Source organism: Diabrotica virgifera, chromosome 8 (assembly GCF_917563875.1).
Source record: "Diabrotica virgifera virgifera chromosome 8, PGI_DIABVI_V3a".
Taxonomy (NCBI): Eukaryota; Metazoa; Arthropoda; class Insecta; order Coleoptera; family Chrysomelidae; genus Diabrotica; species Diabrotica virgifera.
The window spans coordinates 49,656,868-49,680,495 of record NC_065450.1 but is presented as its reverse complement, the minus strand read 5'-3'; the positions used below and the strand labels follow the sequence as shown (position 1 = coordinate 49,680,495).

Genomic DNA, 23,628 nt, shown 5'->3' with positions numbered 1-23,628 from the left:
AAGAATATTACAGTAGTAGCTAAAGAAAAAACAAAAATAAACTAAAAGAAAAGTAAGAGGAAGATTAACCACGATATTGGAAAATGGAAAGTTATTAATGAGAGAGTGAGAAAAAAGATAGCTCAAGCAGGGGTAGTATGCAGTATAAAGAAAAATATCGTCAATACAGTAAGAAAATTAATATATTTCAATGGTCATATACATATATAAGTAAATATATCATAATATATAGAGATGGCGCAAAGGAAGCGATTACAAACCTAATTATTTGCTATGGATCTGATGAAGATGCAACAAAAAATGAAATGTATGAGTTCTGGAACAAATTGCAAGAAGTAATAAATGTTTGTGCAGAGAAAATCACAGAGGATATGATAATAAAGTGAGAAAAGAAGTAGCAAAATGGAACAATGTTATAGGACCATATGAAGAGGATAAATCAATAGTAATATAAAACTATTATTTAAATTCTGTTTAGACCATAACATAATGACCATGAATGCACATTTCCAACATAGAAAGATGTATGAGATCACAAAGGAAGTGTCGATTCGCTAATCTGAGGCACAACACTGTCAACACTACAATCGCAATAAAAATGTACTGTATAGAAATAAACAAAAACCAAGACACGTTGAATGTTCGAGGAGCACTCCCAAATCATGACTAGGAGCACTCCCAAATCATGACTTAGGAGTGCTCCTCGTGCTTGTTTATTTCTAGTGCATATTTATTGTGATTGTGGTGTAGACAGTTGTGTCTCAGATAGCGAATCGACTATATCAAGAAACGAACAATCAATTATTGACTAGAATCGTTGATTGAAATATTGATATGGGCTCCAATACCTCAATCAACGCTAGAATATAGTGCAAAAACAGAGAGGAGCTGGATAAGAGAGGTAAGGGTGAGAAAAAGCTATGAAATGGGCAGTGATCACTACCTAATGCATTTAACAGCAAAAAAATAGCAACAGAAAGCATAGAGGACAAAAATAAGAAATAAGTACAAGGAAATAATTAAAATACATACTTATATAAACTAAGGAAAGGAACAACGAAAATCAGTTAAAAGCAGGAGTTAGGTAAGAAAATGGAGAAAGTTGGAGAATTGACAGAAATAGTAGAAGAAGAATGATAAATAGGTATAGCAAAACAATTATGCGAGACCAAAAGAAATAATAAAAAACAGAAACGGACACCATGGTGGAATATAGGAGTTAAAAATCGAAAAAGTAAGTAATTGTGGAAACAATACATACAAGACAAAACGCAACAAAAATATGGAATACAAAATACAGAGAATAGCAGTTAAAGTTAAAGAAACCGTCAAAATTGAAAAAAAGATAAACTGGGAGATGATTGGAAAATTAATGGAAGAAACAATAGGGAAAATGTAAATTGTTTTATAGAAGACTGAAAACCCTACGAAGCAACAAAGAAATAAAGCTAAGAGAAATAATGGCCAAAAACAGAACAATATTAACCGACATAACGATATAATGGAATGAGGGAAAGACCATTTCGAACAACTGTTTTATGAAGAACAAGGAAATGCAATGAAATCAACGTAATTGGCAAATCAGATGAAAACACTAAGGAAACAGAAGCTATACAGGAAAAAAGATCTAAAGAAAGTAAGAGGGAAGGTAAAGACTGAAAAAGATCCTGCAAACAATGAAGTTAGTCGAGAAATGTTGAAATATATAGAAGAGAAACCAAAGAAAATATTAAAAATATCACAAGGAAAAATTCCTGAAACTGGCTGTATACCATGAATTACAAAAAAATAAAAACCTTATCTTATAAAAGGTATATTTATAATCCCTAAAAATCCCTATATCACAACAAAACGTTTTCGGAATCAATATTCCATCATCAGTGCTATCACAGGTTTACATGCTTTAAGCCACCAAAATATACGGGTAAGTACCCTTGAGTTGTTATTAAACAGTTGAGGTTACATTATATTATCCGATTTTAAAGGATGTTAAAAATATTTCCAGATTAACCCCAGGCATCACATGACATCAACCATATTGGTTGGAAATTTGTAGGTAGGACCTTACATGGCAGAGTTTAGGTGACAACTCACATGACAACCAGTTGTCACCTAAACTTTGCCATCTAAGACCCTACAAATTTCCAACCAATATCGTTGATGTCATGTGATGCCAGGGGTTAATCTGGAAATATTTTTAACATCCTTTAAAATCGGATAGTATAATGTAACCTCAACTGTTTAATAACAACTCAAGGGTACTTACCCGTATATTTTGGTGGCTTAAAGCATGTAAACCTGTGAAACACTGATGATGGAATATTGATTCTGAAAACTTTTTTTTGTGATATAGCACTTTTTAGGGATTTTAAATATACCTTTTACAAGATAAAGTTTTTTATTTTTTTAAGAAAATATTATTATAACTACATACATACTAAATCTGATATTTATGTCATTCTTAGTTTTTTTATCGGGTCGTTATAGCTCCACATTTTAATATGAAACGTGGGCCCTCTCAACCACTGATGAAAATCAATTGAGAATATTTGAGAGCAAAATACTAAGGAATATATTTTGCGACAATTCGTGGGGAATTAAAATGAACTACGAGCTGGATGAACTAATGCAGAGGGCAGATATTGTTAGGTTTGTAAAGTCACAAAGACTAAACTGGCTTGGTCACTTAGAATTAATGCCATATAATCGAGCTGTAAAAGTAATCTAGAGATGGAAGCCCCAAGGAAATAGAACAAGAGGAAAGTCCCGTAAAAGGTGGATAGACGACGGCGACGTAGAGGGAGATCCTAAAATCATGAAGATCAGGCAGTGGCAAAGGAAAGTACCTATTCCACAGGGCAGAATGGAAGAACATTTTTAAGCAGGCCAAGACTGACAAAGGGTCGTAGAGCCATTAGAAGAAGAAAAACAATAATAATATTAAGACAATATATATTTGCACTATTAAGACAATTACCTAGAATATCTCATCTTTCGTTTCTTGTTCCCAAACAACATTCCTCGATGGACTAAGTGCGTTTTGCAGTTTTTTATCAATTTTGTCGTTGAAACTTCTTTCGCAACTTCAAAATGATAGTATCTAGTAATAAAGTGCCGGATTTAGGGTATTTGCGGCCCTAGGCCAAATTACCCCGAGCGGCCCCCGGTAACTTCACGATTATGTAATTAAAGCATAAAGACTTAATAATAATAATAATAATAATAATTAAAACAGAAACGTTTAAATTAAAACGTTTATTTTAATTTTACTTTTTAAAATTCGTAATACAAAGTATAACATAAATGAATAGAAATGCCTCTAATGTTCTATTTGAATACGGACATAAATAGGTTGAAATGTATTTACTAATTAAATAATCTTGGTTTGCAAATTTGGCTAAAACCCCAAAACATCTCTAACAATTTCTATATTTATAGAAATTTCGAAAAAGAAAATTTATAGAAAGAATTCTATATTTATAGAAGCCTTTGAGATGTTGGTTTTTCGAAGGATGCTGAAGATCTCTTGGACAGATCACGTGACCAACAACGAGGTGCTGAGAAGAATGGAGACAGATAGAATTCCTAAATATTGTAAAAAACAGAAAAACGAGTTATCTGGAAAATAATTTACATAGGAGAAAGATACAACTTTTTACGACTCATAATGGAAGGGAAAGTGGAAGGAAGAAGAGGTTCAGGAAGAAGAAAATGCTCCTGGCTGAAGAACGTGAGAGACTGGACAGGCATGGACACATATTTGATACTAAGAACTGCTCAAGATAGAGAAAATTTGCTGTAGTGATCGCCAACCTTCAGTAAGGGAGAAGGCACCTTAAGAAGAAGATAGAAAATGTATAATTCAAAATGTAAGCAAACAGCAGTTATTTGTAAAAATATTGCTAAAATGATTATATATAAATAATTAATATTGTAGTTAATTGTTAAAATTAAATACCATTTGTTTCATTCGGAGGGAAAAGTACAGATGACAACAAAAAACTAAAAAAGTCGAGTTGAAAAGACATAAGTAATAGAACAAGCAAAATAATATGAACTGTACTAGTAATAGGCTACGGTACTGAAAAATAAAAATATTAATGCCTGGTTTCACCAACAAATCTTAAGCTCCAGCTTAACCCACCTCAGCTTATAGATAGGGCCGATTTAAGTGTCACATACGTTGCACCATAATTTTCAATTCTTATCAATGCAATCCACATGACAATCCATTGTGGCAAGCTGAAAATTGATCTAAGACTCAATGGTGCAACGCATATGTTTCGTTAATGCACGCCTTAAGCTTAAGATCCGTTGGTGAAACCAGGCATAAGAATACAACAAATAAACTTCTAGATAGTTCAATTCATTATTCATTTTTCTCTTATAATAAATATCATATCTAAACTCTAAAAACTCACTTTTCTAGCTTTTTTGGCTGCAAAATCTTTAATCAAATTTTTAGTGTCTAAGGCTTGAGAAAGCTCAGCATTTGAAACAAAACTGGCCGAACTAGACAATCTAGAATCTTCGTCAGAAGTCGAGTTACTCAAGTAGTTTTTGATTCTTTTCAACACGCTGAATGATCTTTCTCCAGATGCATTAGATGTCATCATGCATAGTAGAATGCGCAAAGCCGTGTCCATATTCGGAAATAATGTTGTTAACTGTTTTTCATGAATGTTTTTCAGATACTCCAAAAGTGTATTTCTCGGAGGCTTGGTAGTCTTGTTGTCATGAGGTTCTCTTTCTTCATTAAATATACCTTCAACAAAGATTTGAAATGTACACACTCTTCTCCAAAGTCGCCATCTATGTCGATTCGATACTTTTTAGTCAAAATAGAAACGTTTAGCCCGATTTCTTCATTGGAAATTGATGATAAGTTGTTTTAAATCCAAATTCTTCATTAAAACTGAAATAAACTTCGGACCTTTCATTCAATTCTGAATAAAGCGTGTCAATTACAACATTGAATCTTTAAGTGTTCTTTGCCATTAAATTGGAGTTCGGTGGATTTATCTTCTGCTTTGTCTTAGCCAGGGAGAGCTTTTCTTTTCGTGCGTCTTTTTATTTCAAGAATATAGGTTTCATTTTTAGACAACTCTTTTCCTCTTTTTTTATAGGAATCAAAGTTGTCTCTCAGACTCAATGTATACTCCTTTAGAGATTTGTGTGTTGCAAGTTACATTCAAGTCTGTAGCAGTTAATGTTTTGCTGCTCTTGTCAAAACGTTGTAAAATATCGTACCACGTGTTTAGTAGAATAGCCATTCTCTTATTTGAAAAATTGTTTACTGATTTCAATTCAATTAGTAAAATTTTTTACCAAAAAAGTTTTATTTTACAAAACGCTGCGGCCCCTTTTGTGTGCGGCCCTAGGCCGCGGCCTAGTCGGCCTAGTGGTAAATCCGGCACTGAGTAATATTAGTGTAACATATTGATTAAAAACTTATGATTCGTTATTTGGTAAAGGTAAACTAATATTTTGTGTTTTTCTTTTTAGGCATTCCAGTTTTGCAAGAGGTTGGTCAGCAATGCGAGAAGGAACCATTCCGGATATACTTATTGCCTCATTTTTTATACAATGAAGAAAACAACAGGAACCAGCCAGTAACTTATCAGTATTTGTTGAACAAGAAAGGATCTCCTCCGCGGAACCTTGAATCGATAGTTAGAAAGTTGTTGTATATTGTAGAATATCAGTATCTTGTTTAGAGTTCAAAGTGTGTTGTTACAAATCATAAAAGATGAAGCAATGAAAACTGTTAATTGTATGAATGATGATTATGAAGTTAGTAGTATATTATATCCAAAACCAGTTTCATCTCAGTTTTAATTTGACTTATTAATCGTTTTATGCCTTTGTGTTTAGTCTTTACTCATGAACACATAAGTATTGTAGCCATTTTTCGAACAATCCGTCTACTTTCCCATTAGTTAAAAGTTCCTAGTCTTACTACGTTTATTAGATCACAGATAATAGTAATACATCACTTTAGAAACATGCACCACACTTCTTAAACAACCATACATGTCTGTCATCTGATAGTCCTTTAAAATATTTTTGAACTCAACCATATTGGTGAAGATCTACACTGCTCATTGCCTTATAGGTAGATATAATGATATTTTGGAAGTTAACAGGGTTATTTCTTAATGCGTTGTATGCTTAAATTCCATGTTAATAATATTTACCTATAAACTTAACTTCGAAATGAGATATAGAAACGCTAACCAGAGTGCCATTTTAAACAAAAAGTTCTTGAGTAAAGAAAGTATTTGCACCAATATTTTTTTCAAATATCTATTAATCTTCCGTAGAGTATATGAGACTTCTACAAAGTATTTTGGAGTCTCAACCAGTAACTTTATGTTGTTATTCAAATATTATTTATATATATTTTATTTTTCTGATAATTTTAGAAAATGTGTACAGTAAATATAAATAGATATTTGTTAGATTGTACAATATAGAAACTAAGTATTCAAATTGTAAAGTAATCAGTATTTTAAACGCAATACTGTAGAAATAAATTCTTTTAAATTATTATTACTTTCTTTTATTATATGCATACCTAATTATGTCCATGTGCTAAAAACAAACAAATAAGAATGAGAAGGATACATACAAGGTAGAGAAGAGGGAAGCAAAGTGGGTTGAAACCAGTGTTCCCAACATTAACATATTAAGCCTAGACTCGGCATACTCACCAAAAAAGCGTAACGCAGAAACAGTATGGAAACAGTCGATCGGTGGTCTATCTATCTCTTTTAACCAAACTGTCCCGCGCATGTGACTGACAAAGATGGCTAGACCACTCAATCCAATGTCGGCGTTACACCTCGATGCATTGAGTGGCATATCCCTAGCCAAGTCTATCCTCTTTACATGTCTCTGGTTGCCAACCGCATTTCTCTACTAGATTATCCGATGTACACTCGAAAAAGATCCGATTTCTCACGAAAAGATACGCTCATAGGCGTAACCAGGGGGGTTTGGGGGTTATAGCCCCCCCCCATTTGGATGTACTTTGAGCTCTCCATACCACCCAGAGGGGGCGACCCAAAATAGTGACAACTCGACCTGATCAGTTTACGAGAAGTGCAGGGTAAATTGAAGATGGAATTGCAAAAAAAATTGTATGTCTTTGTACTCACTTTATAATGCTCAAAAAATTACAGGCATATTTTTTATACTTCTCGTTTCAAAGTTGCGATTTTGGGGGAGACCCCTCCCAGAGACCATCCAGTAGTTGTAACCCCCCCTCCCTTAGGATTAGGATCCTCCTGGTTTCTTTTATCTTTTTTATATTGAATACATTACTGAAAACAATTTCTACACTAGCGTTTGAAAATGGTAGAACAAATAGCAATGAAAATACTTCTTTAAATTAGGAAACAAATATATATTAGCTTCACTTTCTAATTTTACCATTTATCCATTATAAAAAAGTATTTTCAAAAACCAAAACTTATTTCAACAGACGTTTACTTAAGCATTGCACTACATAAAATAAAAATATAACTAAATCGTGCAGTGGCTATCAAAGACTAAAAACCCATAAATAAAATCGGACGGCAGAATCCCTGTTTTTGAAATTTGAGTTGGATCAGTATGCCTTAAGTGGAAACATTTTGCATTGTGCATTCAAATTCTAAACAAAACAATTCGCACAGGTCCCTTTTATCCCTTCTTATCTTAGATAATTACCATGAAAAGTATCGGATGTCGCTAACATTCATCCAATATATAGGCTATTTATAGAAATTTGGGTGGAACCAAAGAAAATTAATGTATTGTTGGGAATATATGAATGAGAAGCGGATTTTTTCCGGAGAAGTTTATTTTTGTTATCAGTTTGTTTTAGTAGATTGGTAGATACACTGAAAAATATACGCAAATATCCGATTTATTTAAAGATACGAAGAAGATACGACAACTCTCAAAAATATATGCAAATCGGATAATTATACGCCGATTGGCAACACTGGTTGAAACTATTGCCAAAGAATATATACTCTCCTAGAAGAGACTTTTAAATGGATGCGATGGTCACGTTTATTTGTCACTTCAAAGCAGGCTTGTTGACTAGGGATGTTGCGGCCTCGATGGTGAGGTGGTGAGGAGATCGCACAAGGTCCGTAGTCGTTGTCACGTGGTTGTAAACACCTGAGAGAATGATAAGGTTATACAGCATTTTTAAAGCAAGGACAACTCATCAAAGGACTTGATTCACGTGAGTCACATTAAGAATATGGATAGAAGATTGTTAAAATCCGATGTTTAAATAAAGTAAAGACGGTATGAGTACTTCAGAAAGTTGCTAAATGAGGACGCGGGTGAGGATTCTCAAAAGAGAATGAAACATCGGAAATAACGAGAGATGAGTTTGTCAAGGCTTCAAATAAGATAACGGGGATGAATACCTGGGGAGGTTTGAAAGACTCTACTAGAGTATTTCATCCCCTTCATCTTATTTAAAGCTTCGACAACCTCATCGACTCTAGGAGAAGATGAGGTACAGTGGTACCATCGTGCTTTCCCTCCTTGCATTGGACTTCCAAACACAGTGGTACCACTAAGTATATAAAGATAAAGGAGACATTCAGGACTGGCAGTTACAAAGTGGTTAAAGTTAATGTCGTACACTGAAAATTTGGGAAAGAAAGGACAAGTTGAAGGATTGGAGAAGGGCTATTGAAGAGGGAGGCCTTAAGGTCAGTCTTGCGAGAAAGGAACGTTACAGATATTATATTGCCTCATTTTTTATATAATGAAGAAAACAACAGAAATCAGCCAGTAAGTTATCAGTATTTATTGAACAAGAAAGGATCTCCACCGTAGAACCTTGAATCTATAGTTAGAAAGTTGTTGTGTATTGTAGAATATCAGTATCTTGTTTAGAGTTCAAAGTGTGTTGTTACAAATCATAAAAGATGAAGCAATGAAAACTGTTAATTGTATGAATGATAATAATTATGAAGTTATGTAGTATATTATATCCAAAACCAGTTTCATCTCAGTTTTAATTCGACTTATTAATCGTTTTATGCCTTTGTGTTTAGTCTTTACTCATGAACACATAAGTATTGTAGCCATTTTTCGAACAATCCGTCTACTTTCCCATTAGTTAAAAGTTCCTAGTCTTACTACGTTTATTAGATCACAGATAATAGTAATGTATCACTTTATAGACATGCACTAAATCTTCTTAAACAACCATACGTTTCTGTCATCTGATAGTCTTGTAAAATATTTTTGAACTCAACCATATTGGTGAAGATCTACACTGCTCATTGCCTTATAGGTAGATATATTGATATTTTGGACATTAACTGGGTTATTTCTTAAAGCGTTGTATGCTTAAATTCCCTGTTAATAGTATTTACCTCTAAACTTAACTTCAAAATGAGATATAGAAACGCTAACCAGAGTACCATTTTAAACAAAAAGTTCTTGAGTAAAAGAAAGTATTTGCACTAATACTTTTTTCAATTATCTATTAATCTTCCGTGGAGTATATTATGAGGGTTCTACAAAGTATTTTTGAGTATCAACCAGTAACTTTATATATATTTTATTTTTCTGATTATTTTAGAAAACGTGTACAGTAAATATAAATAGATATTTGTTAGATTGTACAATATAGAAACTAATTATTCAAATTGTAAAGTATTCAGTATTTTAAATGCAATAGTGTAGAAATAAATTCTTTTAAATTATTATTATTTTCTTTTATTATATGCATACCTAATTATGTCCAATAGGAAACAAAATTATATTATGGTCAACAGAAGATATAGAAATTCCTTCATCCAAAACTTATCCAGAGATAAGATGTAAATTGAAGCTGGAGGGTCAGATAATAGAACAAGTGATGGAGTTTAAATATCTAGGCATCACACTATGCTACTGAAAGCTCAAAACAGAAGTGGAAGATCAAGTGAATAGAGCAAACAGAGCCGCAGGTTGTATGAATAACACAATATGGAGAAATAAAAATATCGGAAAACAAATGAAAGACAGAATTTAAAACAGAGTCATCAGACCAATAATGACATACTCAGCAGAAACACGATCTAACACAGACAGGACAAAAAGATTGCTCGAAACAGCGGAGATTTAACTCCTTCGAAAAATCGATTCGACATACCTATTCAAGGAAATATCCAACATATCTTTAAAAATGATAAAGGAGATATTAGTACAGATGTGAAAGAGAAATTGTGTCACTGGACCAATTACATCCAACAACTATTTTATGATGACAGAGAGGAGCTATCATTAGTAACCACAGAGGACGCCGCACCACCAATATTACGAAAATAAGTCCATCTGTGCCATCAAAAATACAGAAGATGGCAAAGCTACTGCACTAGATGATGTGCCCATCGAATTATTAAAACTCATTAATATGTTATTGATGTAATGGTTAAATTCTTTAATCTCGTACATCAGACTTACACAATCCGCAGACAATGGATGCAATCGACCTTTATAGCAATTCCTCAAAAAGTCAAGTGGGACAACCTGCTCAGATCGCAGAACAATAGCTTTTTAATGATTCACACAGTTAAAAAACATTTTTGAAAATAATACAAAGCAGAATTGTTAAAGTTCTTGAATATAAAATTAGTAACACACAATTTGGCTTTAGAAATGGTATAGCTACAAACCGAGCATCTGTCTCTCATATCTCATCCCATCAACGAATCTTCCTCTTCATAACCGGATCCAATGTCGAACGAGTCGAGCAATATGCTTATCTTGGAACAATGATCAACTCCACAAGAGATTTGAAGTTGGAGCTAAGAGTTAGGTTGGCTAGGTGCTACGTTTTCTTGACTTTGTTCTATGGAATGGAAGCTTGGACCTTGAATGCTGCATCAATGAAAAAACTAGAATCATTCGAGCTGTGGGTGTACCGAAGAATTCTAAAAATATCGTGGACAGAACACGTCACAAATAAAGAGGTTTTGAGAAAGATGAATAAAGAAATGGAAATCTTAAATATCATCAAAACAAGAATAGTAGAATATCTCACGTGTAGTAGACATATTACACGTGGAGAGAGATACAACTTGCTCCAATTGATTACGCAGGGAAAGATTCAACGAAAAGGAGATGCAGAATAACGTGGTTGCGCCACCTGAGAAAATGGTACGGATGTACATCAAATGAACTTTTCAGAGGAGCCGTCTCTAAAGTCCGAATAGCTATGATGATTGCCGACCTCCATCGCGGAGATGGCACTTAAAGAAGATAGCCACAAAAGATGCTTTGTTCGGCTTGAATGTGCTGACCCTAAGATGCATGCACGTGAATCATTACATGCACTTATGTTTATTAGATTTTGAAAAGGCATTTGATAAGGTTCAATATAAAAAGATTATAGATATAAAAAAAGCAAAAATATTGACAATCGTAATATGAAAATTATATCTAATCTATATTGGAATCAAACTAACAATGTACGATTTGGCAACCAGAATAATCGAGATATCAAAATGCAAAGAGTGCGCGAGGCGAGGGTTGAGTGAGGTATCTGCTACTCTTTAATAATTACAGTGAAGCGGTATTTAAAAAAGCGCATCATATACAATAGAGAGTATATCTATTATTGGATAAATTTTGAATAACTTAAATACATAACTAAATGTTTTTAAAAGTTTATAAAATGAGACGTTTCAATGTTCCACGTTTAACTAGCTTAACATTAAAAAAAAATTTAAAACACTCATGGGAGTGCCGACAGAAGTGAAAACTTCTTATAGTATCTAAATTACGAGCTCAATGCTTTTCCCCATCCAAAAAGAAGTGCTATACCTATATTATATACGCGTTGCGTACGTTCTATGCTATTTATGTATACATATACATAATATATATACGTACGAAATTTAGTTCGGCAAAGTGATGACGGTCGCAAACACAATACTTTTTCCCTATCTAAAAAGTGCAAAACGTCCCTAAAAAAGTTTTCACTTCACAAATTTATTTCGTCGAAGCAATGACGGTTGCTAATTCAATACTTTTTCTCCATCTAAAAAGGGCACGACGTCTCTAAAGAAGTTTTCACTTCAAAAATGTATTTCATTGAAGCGATGACGGTCGCTAATTGGCTGACGGCCCATCGAAAAAGTGCAAAACGTCCCTAAAGCAGTTTTCACTTCAAAAATTAGTTCTTTGAAGCAATGACGGCCGCGAGGACGGTCGCTAATTCAATACTTTTTGTCCATCTAAATAGAGCATGACGTCCCTAAGAAAGTTTTCACTTAAAAACATTATTTCGTCGAAGTAATGACGGTCGCGATGACGGTCACTAATTCAATACTTCTTCCGCATCTAAAAAATGCACAACGTCCCTAAAGAAGTGTTCACTTCAAAAATGTATTTCGTCAAAGCAATGATTTTTTCCCATCTAAAAAGTGCACAACGTCCCTAAAGAAGTTTTCACTTCAATAATATTACTATTATTATACGTAGATTATAATAATATGCGTACAAAATTTATTTCGTCGAAGGGATGACAATCGCGATCACATAACGGTCGCGATCACATAACGGTCGCGAAATCAATCCTTTTTCCCATCCCAGAATAGATTGTACATTTATTTTAAATTTAAATATTTCTACACAATTTATATATACATACACATAATAATTATACGTACAAAATTTATTTCGCCGAAGAGATGGCGGTCGCGAAATAAATCCTTTTTCCCCATCCTAAAATAGGTTTTACGTTTATTTTAAATTTAAATACTTCTATACAATTTATATAAACCTACACATAATATACCTATATATTATGTACAAAATTTATTTCGCCGAAGCGATGACGGTCGCGATGATGGTGGTGAAATCAATCCTTTTTCCCCATCCTAAAATAGGTTTTACATTTATTTTCAATTTAAATACCTCTACACAATACATCGTCAGACCTGTACTAACATACGGATGCGAAACGTGGACCATGACCAAATCAAACGAAGAAAAGCTCAGACGTTTTGAACGAAAAATACTAGAAAAATTTTCGGACCTCACCGCGACATTAACACAAACCAGTATAGGATCAGAACCAACATCGAATTAAAAGCACTCTACAATGACACCGATATTGATGGGCAGACCACGTGCACAGACGTCATAACGAGAGACTTGTAAGACTGGTATGGGACGGCAAAAGACTATAAGCAAAAGATCACTAGGACGTCCCAGAATGCGATTGAGAGATAACATCCAAGCAGATCTCCAAAAAATGAACATTCCATTTGATCCTAGGTTGATGGAAGACCGAACAAATTGGAAGAAAGTTGTACAGTCAGCCAGGACCCACCCAGGGTTGTGCGCTACGTGATGATGATTATAGGAAGAATGGAAGACAACCATTGGACAAAGCGAATTCTCGAATGGCGACCAAGGGCAAGCAAAAGAAGTAGAGGCAGACCTCAAACAAGATGGACTGATGACATAAAGAGAATGGCTGGCCACGAATCAATGCAAAAACAGCAAACAGAAATGAATGGACACACCTACGGAAGGCTTACATCGGACGATGGATGGAATAGCTGTTGATGATGATGGTACTATTGGTAGTAGAAGTAAAGGCAGAAGGCCAAGAGGAAGATCTCCAAGGCGATAGACAGACCAAATGAAGGAATCATCAGGAATCTACAATATTTATAAAAAGTTTTTCCCACATTCTAAAACACAACGTTCACTTAAATGACTATTCATTTTTTGTATTGTGTGTTGCATACCACAAGAGGAAATAAAAATAAGATATTTTTAATAGTATGTACTCAAAAATAAACTTTTATCAATATACAGGGTGTAACAAAAATGCAGGTCATAAATTAAATCACATATTCTGGGACTGGGACCGAAAATAGTTCGATTGAACCTAACTTACCTTAGTACAAATCTGCGCATAAAAAAGTTGCAGCCCTTTGAAGTTACAATATGAAAATCGACTTTTTCGAATATATCGAAAACTATTAGAGATTTTTTATTGAAAATGGACATATGGTATTCTTATAGTAGGTACATCTCAAAAAAATAATAACAGTGAAATTTTTACACCCCATAAAGATTTTATGGGGTGTATGGGGTTTTTCCCTTGAACCCCCCCAAACTTTTGTGTACGTTCCAATTAAATTATTACTGAGGTACCATCTAAAAAATGTTTACCTCTTAGTATTTTTTCGATATGTCAGTTTTTATTGAGATGCGGCGTCGTTTTTAATTTGTTTACATAAAAATTTGATGGGGGTTTTGTTCCCTTAAACACCCCACATGTGTGTACGTTCCAATTAAATTATTACTATGATACCAAACACAATGTTTTTAAAACTTTTTTGGCTCTTAGTATTTTTTCCATAAACGATTTTTTATCGAGATATTATGTTTCAAAATATACCTAAAAAATGTAAATCCACAATAAATTTTCATATTATAACCAATAACCAGGTCTCTATAATCTTACTCACCATGTAAAAATTTGCGTTTTTTTTTATGGCATAGACTTGGGTGTCATTTAGCCAGTCACAACTTTTTTTGTTTTCTGTTCATACATAAGGAAGGCAATGAGGTCCTTAGAGTTCCATAGCAAACTCTTCTACAGCTCTAAAATTTGTGTTGGATTTTACAAATGTTCAAAATATCTCGATAAAAACTGACATCAAAAAATTACATAGAGACAAAAAAGTTTTAAAAACATTTGTTTAACTAATGGCGCCACAATAATAATCTAATTGGAACGTACACAAATATTTGGAGGGATTTAAGGGAACAAAACCCCCATAAAATTTGTATGGGGTGCACAAATTTCACTTTTATTTTGTCTTTAAGATGTTCTTTCCATATGAATGGCACATCACAAAATCTCTAATAGTTTTTAATATATTGGAAAAAATCGATTTTTATTTTGTAACTTCAAGGGGCTATAATTTTTTTATGTGTACATTTGTACTAAGGTAAGTTAGGTCCAATCGATTTTTGATCCCATAACATGTGATTTAATTTATGACCTGTATTTTTGTTATACCCTTTATAGTATATTTTGCGGTAACAGGATATACCAAAATCGCGGTACAGGAGTGGTGAATGAAATAAGGAGCATTGCACTATTTGTTTTTGGATAACCAGATGACAACGATTAAAAAAATGATAAAACATGGAAAATGATAAAATATGTAGATATGGAACGCGAAAGCTAAGATTCGGCAGAGAATAAGTATGTACAAGTATATAAGTAATAAGTATGTAATGTACAGGTAATAAGTATGTAATGTACAAGTAATAAGTATGTACAGTGCGTCCATAAAGTAGCGCATAAATTCATTATTTCGTAAACCGGTGACTTTAAGAAAAAATACCGAAACAGGTTGATTTTTATTTTTAAATAACGATTTTTTGGCATATATATCATACTAGTGACGTCATCCATCTGGGCGTGATGATGTAATCGATGATTTTTTTAAATGAGAAGAGGGGTCATGTGATAGCTCATTTAAAAGGGTATTTAATTCTCTATTCAATAATATAAACATTAACATAATTATTTATACAGGGTGTCCAAAAAATATGTTTTAATTAAATTAATTGACACAAAAAGATGAATGTATGTAATTTGTTTAATTGTTAATACATTGTACTGAAATCTGTCATAAACAGAAAAATGTTCTTTTTTTTTTCTCCGATTCTGGCTTTGGTTTAGAATTAGAACCTTTAGCCACGTAATTGTATAACTTATCACTAAGTCAGGGGAGTAATGTGTAGTGTGTGTGTTGAGTAAGTGTCTTGTTACTTTGCAAAGTCGACGTCATTGTCTTTACAAAGAGACGCTAATTGTTTCCGAACGTCTGCGGTCCCTCCGGTGAGCACCGATCACCGGATAGAAAAATGTTCTATTTGAAAAATAAATATTGATTTTCGCTTAAACGAAATGTTCAAACTGTCAAGAGGCAGGTGGGTGGCAGTTTACATTGAATTTAAGCGAAAAGCAATATTTATTTGTCAAATAAGCATTTTTGTCCTGTTTTCCGACAACAGTAAAACGTATTTTGAATTCAATAAATTATATACATTTTTCTTTTTGTCTGAATTTGATCATAATATAAAAAATCATAATTTAAAAATAAAAATCGATCTGTTTCGGGATTTTTTCTTAAAGTCGCCGGTTTACGAAATATGTAATGAATTTATGCGTTACTTTATGGACGCACTGTATAAGCTTTGGCTATATTTATACATATATGTTATATCAATCTAGATCTAGATGATCCTGGATGAAATTGAAGTGGATTGATAGTGTGGGATGAGAGAACGCGTACGTAGAAGTTGGTATGACGACATCGAGGATGCAATCATTGCAAGGAACTTGCAAGAAGAAAACATTCAAAACGAATGAAATGAATACATAAGCAGAAGGGACGACATATGATTAGTTAACGTAACATGAAGCAAATTCCCGCCGGATTGATGTAGTATTGTAGTCCGCAGAAAAGATGGAATGATAACATCAATCAACTAAACAAGTAATAAAAATCGAAGAAAACAATTCATATTACCTGTTGAAGTACGAAGAAGAAAAAGAAGGTATCTGTCATTTTATGGTTTAACTTTTGAAAGGTTAACATTATTTCTACATTCTTCTTCTTTAATTGCCATCTCCGCGACGAAGGTTGGCAATCATCATGGCTATTTTGACCTTCGAAGCAGCTGTTCTGAATAGTTGCCTTGAGCTGCAACCAACCATTATCTCAATGCTCAGGTTCTTCTACCAGGAAACGCGTCTTCTTCCTACGCTTCTCCTATTCTCTAGTTTTCCTTAAATTATGAGTCTCAAGATGTTATATCTTTCACCTCTCATCACATGTCCGAGATATTGCAATTTCCATTCTTTTATTGTATTTTCAATTTCCCTCTCTCTGCCTATTCTCGTTAACACTTCTATATTTGTGACTCTATCTACATGAAATCCTTCACTCTTCTAAATGTCCACATTTCTATTCTATAGTCCGTCTAGAAAGTATCCTGAGAAAAGAAAGCAGAATTATAATTTTACGGTATTTATTTCTGTCACTTGAAACAGGGCCGGATTTAAGGGGGGCAGGCTGGGCAGCTGCCCGGAGCCCCCACATTTCGGGAGTCCCCACAAAGCTCCAAACATACGAGGTTCATTTAAACAGATATTGGCAGGATGTATAGGAACTCGACATCGACAATCGACAATGTATCTCAAGTATAAAATGAAGGAGAATAGGAGAATATAATAAATTGTTCATGGTTATGTTTTTCACCTTCCACCGGGTGAGTGTATTGCTTCGTTTGTAAATTCTTATCTAGTGTTCGTACACATTTTAGCCACAGAGGAATGATTGGAAACATGCAGATAGTAGGCTTATGGATCACGAAATGTCTAAAGCACACGAAAGAATTGGGCGTATTGTATTGATAGTAAAATAGCAAAACAGGCCGAAGCGATAAAGAATTATTGGAAAATTCTCAAAGACTAATTTTAGTGTTATAAAGTTTATTTGTGAACGAGATTTAGCATTTCGCAGCGAAAATGAGTTGTCGAGTTCATCACTACAAAATGAAAATTATTTGGGAATACACCAGTTATTAGCTGAATATGATCAATTTTTGAAGCACCATATTAATAAATATTCAAATCCTGGAAACGGACATGTCAACTATCGTTCATCAACCATATGTGAGGGAATTGTACATCCGATGGGTCAAAACGTATTAAATGAAATAGTTTCAAGGATTAAGAAGTAAAAATATTATTCAGTTCATACCAATCGATTAACAGTGATATTTCGTTACATAGAAGGTTTCACTCCCGTTGAAAGGTTTACCATATTTTTGCCAAATCGCGGTCATAAAGCAGAATATATATTTAATTCTCTAATGACATTTTTGCAAGAACATGATATCAGGATTGCAGGTTTAAAAAACTGCAGGAGACCGACCTACGTTAATGCGTCAGTTATCAGTGGAAAATACAATGGTGTTCAGGCTGAAATTATAGAACAAAAAGGTACGTATCCATACGTGAGCTCCGTGCTCGGTGTAGCTACTCAAACGGGTACGGCATGCGCTCCCCTACATATAACCCGCAAACCGGTTGAATCAAAGAGGGTAAACGCCGTGGAGCGAGCACCAACGTATCCACTATGTGGAGCTGCTACACCGAGCACGGATGGATACGAACCTTAATATATTGGAGTTATGGATTCCTTGTGTCGCCCACTCTCTAAATTTATTTTCAAAAGCTGCAACTGCAACTTAGAAGAACTAACTATATGTATTTTTCAGTGGCGGCTCGTGATTTTTACAATAGGGGAGGCTATACCTAACTGTAAAATATCTAGACAAATTTGCACTAGCAAAAAAATGCGTCAAAAAATGTAATTTAATGCCCCATTTTTTGACCATTTTTTATTTACATTTCATAATATCATCCTAATTCATAATTTCATGATATCATATCATTTTAAAAATAGTTAGTCTAATTGTAAAAGTTTAATACCAAAGTTTGTGTCGTTTATTTGTTAACAATTCCATCTATTTGTAAATAGATACCTCGCATATCAAAATAAATACAGATTTGAAGTTTTGCAGTCCATACATAATGAAGCTTCAAATTTTTTAAGATACTCAACTGAATTTTTTTAATTCTAAACGCGGCCACTGCGAATTCAAAAACACCATAAATTACCGATATTTTGCTTTGAGTTAGAGATATCGGAAAAAGTTATTTGAGCAAGTTGTTCCAAATATTATTATAACCCCACATACCAAATTTCATAACAAAATTCGCACTTTTAGATTTTTCATTATGTATTTTTAGTCAGGACCCTAAAATTCGTTGTCCCGAGACGCACGCAACCACGCAATGGAGCCGATAAGCTATTCTGCCTCCGTTGGTATATCTCCGGGCAGCGCGTGATGGCACCGTAGATGCCACTGTTAGGAGACCCGGGTCTCCTTAAACGCCTGCTGCGCTGAGCGGAGCAATAGCAAGGGAGCCTGTTGGGCTTCTCGGCTCCGTGCTCCGTTCATGCATCTCGGGATAACCCAGGGTCCTGCCTACAATAATATGTAATAAAACTGAGACGCGATCATGCGTTCTAATGCTAATGCTCCGTACGTATGGATAATTAGTGATAATATGGAATTTACACGTTGTATAATAGTGAGAGTTGTACTTGTTGTTTTCGCGATTCATGATAAACAAAACAGTGTAGAGTGTGTAAAAAATTTATGGGGAGGCTGAGCCTCCCTTGCCTCCTCTGACGAGCCGCCACTGGTATTTTTCACTTCTTCTACATAATATATCTATATACAGCTTGTTAACAGAATGTTTAAAAGCTGCGTCTTTAAGCGACAGCAACGCAGACCGTGGCAAAAATATTATTGTTCCTAAAAGAGCAAATACTACTAGATGACCATGGAGGTGATGCCGCAAAAGAACTAGTTAAAGGTCATAATCAGCTTAAAAGAGCATTATCCAAAATTTCGGAAGACTGTGAGCAACAATTTAAAACTCGTAGCATTGCAAATGGTTTGTACCTATAATCGAATGTGTTTACTGGAAACAGAGAGGATATTAGGGAAGACAAACAGCATAAGTCGTATTCTTTAAGATCCAAATATTAACCTTAATTCAGGAGTGGCAGCACTTAGATCACTTAAATAAATTATACAGTCAAGACGTGACAATTTCGAAAGATGTGAGAACATCAGAGAAGTTTAGAACTCAAAATTTTATTGCTATAATAGATCACTTCATATCGCTTCTTTAAGTCAGAGGCTGTCTACTCATTCTAATTTTGGATTTTTACATCATTTTGGAAAATTGGAAAATTTAACTCTCAATGAAATTGAAGCTCACTCACTAAAGCTTGCCAACATTTATAGCAATCATTTAGATGAAAACTTGTGTGTCCATCTGGTACAGTTTGTAAGATACTTCAATTCATTTAAAGAGGAAATCAGCTCATCAAATACAAGCAAAGAACTTCAAATGTACCAACTGCTAAAATAAAAGAATATGAATGATGCTTTTCCAAATGTTGAGGTACACTTTGTTTATATTTAGTTCTGATGCTAACTAACTGCAGTGGATAGAGATCATTCTCAAAATTTAAGTTAATTAAAAATCGACTTCGGTCTACGATGGGCCAAGAGTGTTTGAATCATCTCTCTATAATGAGCATTGGCCACGATGCATGTCTTAATGCAACTAGATATGTCCTACATTATCAAGAAATTTTCAATTAAAATATCTCGAAAAGTTATCGGACTTTAACCATACATCTTACTATTATTTTTAATAGCTTACTGTAGCAAGTTACAGTTCTTGTACTTTTTATTATTTAAAAATATATTTAGAAATGTAGATCAACATTTTTTCAATGCTAGGAGGTAGGGCCCCCACACCAATTCTGCCCAGGGGCCCCCACTGCCTTAAATCCGGCTCTGACTTGAAATATAAAATTTCAACAAATAATTCATCTCATTTACTTATACAAGCTCCATTTAAATCTAAACACTTAACTAAACGTCCAGGTACACCCGAAACTAGGTCAAGGCCATAATTTTCGGTAATGGTGTTCCAGGCCTGTAAAACTGACCGAATAAAACCTTCTTTATCTCATGGGGCTGCTCGTTCCACTTCAATCTTCATCAGTCCACATATGTTTTCAATGGGGCTAAGATCTGGAGATGCTGCTGGTCACGGAATTGTTGCCAATTCGTGTTCTTGCATCCAAACTTGAGTATAAGCAGAAGTATGGCATCTTGCATTATCTTGCTGAAAACGCCACCCCTCTGGATATAAAACATGAGCCGTTTCAATAAGAAAACCATTTGGGATGTCACAATATTTCGCGATATCAACAGTACCATTAACTGCACAGAGAGGTGTAGCAACACGCTGAGATATTGCTCCCCAAACCATTATTTTAGTGGGAAATTTGGAAATTTGAACAATAACATTTTCTCTTGATAGGACTTTTACATGATTTGCACCAAGCTGGAAACAAGTTTCATCAGATATAAAGACATTATGAAAATTATCTTCTCGAAAACGTTGACAAAAATCTATTCTTAGTTGCCTTTGCAGAGGTGTTATTGTAGGGATTTTTTTTTGGATTCCTTGATATGTAGCCTTGCTTTTCCAGTGACATGCTGACAGTTTCTGGACACACTTTTATTCTTCGTTGATTTCCAAATCTGTTCGCTAATTTTCGAAATAAAACCCTAGGCGCGGATTTTGTCGTCCTAAAGCCACTAAAGCATTTAAATTGTTTCCCCGAATCCTACGCGGTCTACCCGAAACTGGTCTATGTTCTATGTCTCATATCTATGTCATTTTTTATCCTCTTTATTGTCTCATACACTATACACTGCACTTTTTCCGATTTCAGTCAATTGCACTAATTTTTTAACGTTTCGGACACCCTTTGTATACAAATATTCTACCACTTTTCTTTTTTCTACTTGCGACAAATCTTAAGTCTGTTTTCAAACAACATATTTGACAGATGGTGTTGTCATGCGATTTTGTCCATAACCTACTATCGGCACAACCTATTTGATGCATTACTTTTATCTTAAAATGTTACAAAAAGAAAATCTATTAAAATTCCGGATACTTTCTAGACGGACTAGTATGTCCATCACACGCATATATCTTAATAAGTAGTAAACTAAACAACTGTTATTAATAAATCAAAGACATTTAATTATTTTATCTTGGAACTATGTACTTGTATTTGATATGAATACCGCGTATAATCTATTTATGTTGATATTATTTATTATTGTGTTTTAAAGTTTAAAAATAAATAAAATAGGACCCGGACCGGCTGCTCTCATAAGGGGAATTACAGCTAATTTGAAATGACCTTGGTCAATAACCGCTGCAAGTAAAAGTAGGACTGATTAAAAGACTATTTTTTTTTTATAAATACAATCTTTCTTTTGATAAAAAGTGTAGTTAATATGTATATAGAGGTACATCTATATAGGTATGTACATAATTCTTGTAGTATATTGTAGTGTATAAATATAATTATTAATAGCTGTCGTATTTGCAGATCCGGACTTCGTACAACTGCTTTTATCGTACGCTTAATCCAAATCTTCAATAATTATTAAGACATGTTTATTCAGAGAAAATACACAATATAACACAATGGTAGTACATTAAAGTCATTAGAATTCCCTATAAATATACTGCGAGGCATAAATTAGGGATATAGAAAATTATCCTCATTTTGATAGTTGATTTTTTCGTGAACAAATTAACGCATTCCGCTGATTTTTTTATTATTGTTAGATTTTTCCTTAGTATTTACACAGTTGTGCAAAGGTTTACTCAAACTTCTTTTTTTGTATTTATACCTGGTGGGAGAAAAGAAATGTTTATCGTATGTTAAGTTTGAGACACTCTGCAGGGAAACGAAGTATAAATCTGAGTATACATTGTAATCTTATTGTAGTATTATGTTTTAAAAACATTTTTTTTTTTGTTAAATATCCTTGATATCTTTAGAAACAAACAAAATAGACGGCTTTGACGATGTGTTTTAACCGAAACAAAAGTTTGAGACACACTGTAGGCACGAAACGGTACAAAAGTACAAAGTTGTAGTCTCAAATTTTGTGAAAATTTTATCTCTGATATCATTTTTTTCTCTGATATCTTTAATAACAAAGAAACTAGACGGTTTTACTCTTTAAAATGTGTTTTAGCTGACGACATGCGATACGTGAGGAGGCCATGTCTTATCATACCACTAAGATGAAATTATTTTCTACACATTATATAGTGCGAAAGGACAAGAGTGTCCAAAAAAATCTGTGTAATGTACCTCTCAATAGTTAAGAGCCTCTACGTAATATACATCAAATCCGTACTTACTCTTAAGGAAATTCCACCCAACTATAACCTCATGTTTTCTTAACATTCTGTTTTTGAAGTTATACTTCTTTAGGCGCGATTGAGATTGAGGGTGAATTTATATTGATCTGCGCGCATGCGCACACCGACAGTTTGGTATTAGTCTTTATACGGGCTCTGATTGGGTGTTGAAATGATCTGTCAATAATTGTTCAATATGGAGGTTATCGGTAAACAAAAATGTTGTATAATATATTAGTTTTTATTGTTGTGAGGACAGAAATAAAATCAAATTTATAATTATAGTGACTTTTTAAATAGTTTTGAAAAGCCATAGGTACGTAATTCTAAATGTTTCAGTTGTATTCCAATAAAAAATTATCTTCATACCTATTTGGAAAATGTAAAAAAATAATGTACTTACCTAGTACTTGCTATGCTATACCCCTAGTAGGTAATGCTTTAATTTACATAATCTGATTACGAACAAACTTTCTACAAATTTTCATCTAATGTATCGTTTCTTACTCTATATATTGTTGAATTTTAATTCGACAAAAATCAAACTAATAAAAATTCATATAAACAAAATGTCAAAAAGTTGTTCAGTTTGTGTATATTCTCACATGACGTAAACGCGAAGGTGGTGCAGTTTGAATTCGCTGCGACTCTCGTACGGCGGGATACACGGGAAGTAGGTT

General features: G+C 33.8%; 1 protein-coding gene across 5 annotated transcripts in view; it reads left to right on the top strand.

Annotated features, from left to right (window-relative positions):
- The window catches only part of LOC126889985 (UNC93-like protein), a 398,517-nt gene extending 391,965 nt beyond the window's left edge, over window positions 1–6,552 (top strand). For all 5 annotated transcript variants that reach the window (XM_050658779.1, XM_050658774.1, XM_050658777.1 and 2 more), the window contains one exon: window positions 5,506–6,552. The gene's annotated coding sequence lies outside the window, so the exon portion shown is untranslated. The remainder of the gene's footprint in view (window positions 1–5,505) is intronic.
- Window positions 6,553–23,628: the final 17,076 nt, after the last annotated feature.